Below are 6,266 nucleotides of genomic sequence, written 5' to 3'. Positions count from 1 at the left end.
TATCATTATAAATCCAAGATGGCGGCCGCTACAAAAAGGCGGATAACGTAGGTTTTATCAATCCCATCAATATGGGTATCAAATGAAAGGGCTCAACAAGCAGAATACAATATACTAAAAAAAAATTAAATCCAAGATGGCGGCCGCTACAAAATGGCGGATAACGTAGGTTTTATCAATCCCATCAATATGGGTATCAAATAAAAGGGCTCAACAAGCAGAATACAATATACTAAAAAAAAATTAAATCCAAGATGGCGGCCGCTACAAAATGGCGGATAACGTAGGTTTTATCAATCCTATCAATATGGGTATCAAATGAAAGTGCTCAACCAGTAGAATACAATCCATACTTTAATATTATAAATGCGAAAGTAACTCTGTCTGTCTGTCTGTCTGTCTGTCTGTTACTCTTTCACGCCTAAACGGCTCAACGGATTTTGATGAAATTCGGTATGGTGATAGATGATAACCTAGAAATGACCATAGGTTATAAATAATCACGCCATCGTTCTTAGGGGGTAGGCAGTTGGCAGATAACTAAATTGATTTTGTGATTTTTAGTCGTTTTTGTTGGGACTTTTGCTCTTTCATGTCTAAACGGCTGAACGGATTTTAATGAAATTTGGTTGTCTAAAAATGGTTGTAAGATCAAAATGATCACGTCATCGTACTTAGGGGGTAGGAAGTAGGCAGAAAACTGAATTGAGTTAGTGATTTTTTTATGGTTTTTGCTGGGAGTTTTGCTCTATCATGCCTAAACGGCTGAACGGATTTTGATGAAATTTAGTAAGGTGATAGATAGTAACCTAGAAAAGAATATGGGCTATTAATATTCATGCTATCGTACTTAAGGCGTAGGCAGTAGACAGAAAACTAATATAGTTAGTGATTTTTAATCGTTTGTTTTAAAAGTTTGCCTCATTCACGCCTTAACGTCTGAACGGAATTTTATAAGACTTGGTTAGTTTAAATATAGGATCATAGGCACGGACACAGGCTACTTTTTATATCGGGAAAATACCTCATTCCCGCGGAAATCTAGATTTCGTGATCGTGTCAAGAAGCGCATGACGCCATAGCTACTGGAATGATTTCGATGTTTTTTTTTAAACTGAGTGACTTCAAGTTAATATTTGATCACTTTTCTAGCTTAGAGGGTAGGTAGGCGCCATAATTTAGGGAATTTATGATAAAATTTTGATGCAACTGTCTTTATTAAACAGTTATATCTCATTCCTACAGGAACCTACACATAGCTATAGCTAGCTATCTATCAACATTAAAACTCTTTCTAGAATCACATTACGCCAATTAATTGATCTGATTTGTATACGTTTTTTTATTCAACTGACTGTTACATTACATACAGATAAAATATAATTACTTACACCACATAATTAATATAGTACTACATGACTAGCTTCGCTTTAAACTTGAGGAAGTAATTAGATAGACATTTATACGAAATTTAAGCTCAGTAATCAATCATAGTAATAAGTTAATACTCATTTTAGACAAAGAAACGGATAGGTAATCAGTTCGTCAACGAAATTATAACACCTACACTTAGTTTGTTTACTATTCAACGAGGGAAAATAATCCTTACTAATATTATAAATGCGAAAGTAACTCTGTCTGTCTGTCTGTCTGTTACGCTTTTCCGCTTAAACCTCTCAACCAATTTTGATTAAATTTGGCACAGACAATCTTTAGACCCTGAGAAAGGACATAGGATACCTTTTATTGCGAAAAGAAGGGACGAAGAGATTGAAATAGGGGTTGAAAGTTTGTATGGGTTATTTTAATTTTAAAATATAAATCCAAGCATGCATGCAAGTGCTTAAATATAAAGTTAGAACAAACAAACGCTAGAACATTTGTTCTAGCGTTTCTGAAATTTCGACCAGTGAGGGGGTGAAATGAGGGTTGAAAGTTTGTACGGGAGTTCGTCATTTTTGGGGATAAAACCACGAAACTTTATATTTAGGAACTTGATAAGAAATAAAAAAGCAATTTGTTAAAGCGTTTTTGAAAATTCGATCTTTGAGGGGATGAAATAGGTGTTGAAATTTTTTATGAGGTTCGTCATTTTTCAAGATAAAAATATTAAATTTTGTATTTAGGCACTAAATAACAAACAAAAAATCGTTTGTTCTAGCATTTTGAAATTTTTACCAGTATGGGGGTGAAATACGGGTTGAAAGTTTGTATGGGTATTCGTCATTTTTGAAGATAAAACCATGAAACTTGGTACGAAGGTCTCTTAGGATGTGCAGAGTTTTTCAACAAACGGAATTCCCGAAATTCGAACGGAATGGAACGGATTCGGAACGGGAACTACGAAGCCAAACTTTTTGTATACAAAGTATTAACCACTGAACCTAGGAACATGATATTTAGTAGTTTTGGGTGTATCAAGTTAAAAAAAAAATGTAGATAAAGTTCCTTTTAACGAATACTCTGCATCGTCGCCACTGCCGTCGGTCGTCGTTCGTCGTCGCGCACATTCGCCGAAGTGTGGCGGCAATCAACGGCGCTGTCGTGTGGTGGGGGAGCGCACGTTGTGTATACGTGGCCTGCTCGCGAGTGTCGAGTCCAAACAATCTCCACATTTTAACAAATAATAAAAAAATAGCAAACGTTGTGTACAAAAAAGTTTTAAATTAGGTCATTTTAAAATATTTTTGTACACAACGTGACGCTGACCCCTGTAAGTGTCTCTTGGACATAAGGGACCGATAAATGTTCCTAGGTAATTTCTGCCACTCAATGGAATACATAGGTACTTTATACCTACTGTAAACAGATATTTTTTATTTTTTTTAAATATACCTACTTACTCTCTTTTAATCAAATGCTATACCGTTCCTTTTATATAATCCTTAATATTCAAATTAAAAGTACGCAGACGAAGTCGCGGGTACCAGCTAGTGTACTATATAAAATTAAAATCCAAGATGGCGGCCTCTACAAAATGGCGGATAACTTAGGTTTTATCAATCCCATCAACATGGGTATCAAATGAAAGGTCTCAACAAGTAAAATACAATTTACTATGCAAAATTAAACGGATTTATATTTAGCTCACCCCGTTTGTTTTATTTATTCTTGGGTCAAATTTAGTAATTCTAATTTCACCCTCTTCCTGTCAACCGATTAATCTGAAATTTTGTATGCTCTTTGGATTTTGGTGACAATAGAATTATGTTTATTCATTATCATTATAAATCCAAGATGGCGGCCGCTACAAAAAGGCGGATAACGTAGGTTTTATCAATCCCATCAATATGGGTATCAAATGAAAGGGCTCAACAAGCAGAATACAATATACTAAAAAAAATTAAATCCAAGATGGCGGCCGCTACAAAATGGCGGATAACGTAGGTTTTATCAATCCCATCAATATGGGTATCAAATAAAAGGGCTCAACAAGCAGAATACAATATACTAAAAAAAAATTAAATCCAAGATGGCGGCCGCTACAAAATGGCGGATAACGTAGGTTTTATCAATCCTATCAATATGGGTATCAAATGAAAGTGCTCAACCAGTAGAATACAATGTACTATATAAAATTAAAATCCAAGATGGCGGCCGCTACAAAATGGCGGATGACTTAGGTTTTATCAATCCCATCAACATGGGTATCAAATGAAAGGTCTCAACAAGTAGAATACAATTTACTATGCAAAATTAAACGGTTTTATATTTAGCTCACCCCGTTTGTTTTATTTATTCTTGGGTCAAATTTAGTAATTCAAATTTCACCCTCTTCCTGTCAACCGACTAATCTGAAATTTTGTATACACTTTGGATTTTGGTGACAATACAATTATGTTTAATCATTATCATTATAAATCCAAGATGGCGGCCGCTACAAAATGGCGGATAACGTAGTTTTTATCAATCCCATCAATATGAGTATCAAATGAAAGGGCTCAACAAGCAGAATATAATATACTAAAAAAATTAAATCCAAGATGGCGGCCGCTACAAAATGGCGGATAACGTAGGTTTTATCAATCCGACGGATAACGTAGGTTTTATCAATCCCATCAATATGGGTATCAAATGAAAGGGCTCAACAAGCAGAATACAATAAACTAAATAAAAAAAAATTAAATCCAAGATGGCGGCCGCTACAAAATGGCGGATAACGTAGGTTTTATCAATCCTATCAATATGGGTATCAAATGAAAGTGCTCAACAGTAGGTTATTATTGGGAATTCTAAATCACTTTTCGCTCCATTGACCTCACGGCGCCGCCCCGCGCGCTGTTCGATCAACAGAGCTCCAAGCGATTTAAAATTCCCAATAATTATTTTGATACATACCTATGTCACTTAGATCACTTCATACGGAAAAGAATATAGAATTCCTAATCAATAATTCGAATATAAATACATCTGACTTGATATTTGGGAGGCCACTTACAATTGCAATTGAAAATTAACTCACATCTTTACTGTATTTATAAATCATTTGTATATCAACCACATCACATGCTTTTGTCCAGGCCAGTAGCTCATACCTTCCAGATCCAAATCTACTGAGCTTTGACATAATCTGGGCCGATTGCTCATGCTTGCTAGAGCGCTATGTGAGGCATACAGTATATGTCGAAGCCGTTCTGTTCTGTCTCTGTACTTGGTATCTAGACAAAGTGTCCTTAGGTGCTAGACAAACTTTCTGTATTTAGGCCAGCAGCCCGTACGTTTCGCAGGTTTACTAAGCTTTGATGTATTCTGGGCCGGTTGCTCATGCCTGCTAGAGCGCTGTATAGAGGCGTACAGATACATCGAGGCTGTTCGAACCCTATACTTGGTACATAAATAGAGATTTTTTTTTTTGTCTAGACCAGTTCGTAACCTTCTAACAGTAACTGTTCCACATCGTGTACTTAGTATCGCCACAGACATCATCTACGTTCTAACACTAGAGACCAAATGAACGATAATCGCCGTGAGAACTTGTAGAGTCCTCTTCGATCAAACAGTATTATTCTGAAGAGAAACTACGATACTAAAACTTCGTCATACGTTTTCATTATACAGAAACATGTTTATGTCGCATTGATAAGTGTAGTCCTTACCGATACAAACGACAGCATAAGCTGGTAGGTATAGAATAGGGATCCAAGTTTTGCTGTCTTGCTATAAACAAGAAAGCGCAACTAGTTTATAAAGTGAAGGTTCTGAACATCAATAAAGTTTTTCAAAGAAATAAGCATGTGGATAAGACATTTTTGTAAGATATGATTACGATATTTCCTCCTTGTCTAGCTGAGATGTGGAGAATTAAAATTTGAATTGGAATGCGGAACAGTATAGTAACCATGAATGGCTTCCAGAAAGGATGGCGGGGCACTACAGTGCCCCAGATATAAGGTGACAATTATAAAATGTGGTTCAAATTATCTATCTATACTTATAATAAATCTGTAGAGAGGTCAATTCTGTACATTAAATATTTTTTCAAAATAACTATCAGGGGGTGATAAGTGGTCGATACTGATGCCAAAAATGCAATCAGTAAAATTTTTGTCTGTCTGTCTGTCTGTCTGTATGTTCCTTATAGAAACAAAAACTACTGGACGGATTTTAATGAAACTTGGTACAATTATTCTTCACACTCCTGGACAGGTTATAGTATACTTTTCATCACGCTACAATCAATAGGAGCAGAGTAGTGAAGGGAAATCCTTTTGTATGAAAAATCTAAACCGCTCAAGTTAGACGTTTGAAATTTGGCATGCAGGTACCTTAGATACCGTAGAGGTGCACTAAGAAAGGAATTCCCGAAATTCCTACGGGAACGGGAATTAGCGGGAAAATCCTTTTGTATGAAAAATCTAAACCACTCAAGTTAGACGTTTGAAATTTGGCATGCAGGTACCTTAGATACCGTAGAGGTACACTAAGAAAGGAATTCCCGAAATTCCCACGGGAACGGGAATTAGCGGGAAAATCCTTTTGTATGAAAAATCTAAACCATTCAAGTTAGACGTTTGAAATTTGGCATGCAGATACCTTAGATACCGTAGAGGTGCACTAAGAAAGGAATTCCCGAAATTCCCACGAGAACGGGAATTAGCGGGAAAATCCTTTTGTATGAAAAATCTAAACCACTCAAGTTAGACGTTTGAAATTTGTCATGCAGGTACCTTAGATACCGTAGAGGTGTACTAAGAAAGCAATTCCCGAAATTCCCACGTGAACGGCAATTAGCGGGAAAATCCTTTTGTATGAAAAATCTAAACCAC

This window comes from Pectinophora gossypiella, unplaced genomic scaffold, assembly GCF_024362695.1.
Source record: "Pectinophora gossypiella unplaced genomic scaffold, ilPecGoss1.1 Pgos_38, whole genome shotgun sequence".
In the NCBI taxonomy this organism is placed as follows: domain Eukaryota; kingdom Metazoa; phylum Arthropoda; class Insecta; order Lepidoptera; family Gelechiidae; genus Pectinophora; species Pectinophora gossypiella.
The sequence above is the reverse complement of the archived record's forward strand: the minus strand, read 5'-3'. Positions refer to the sequence as shown.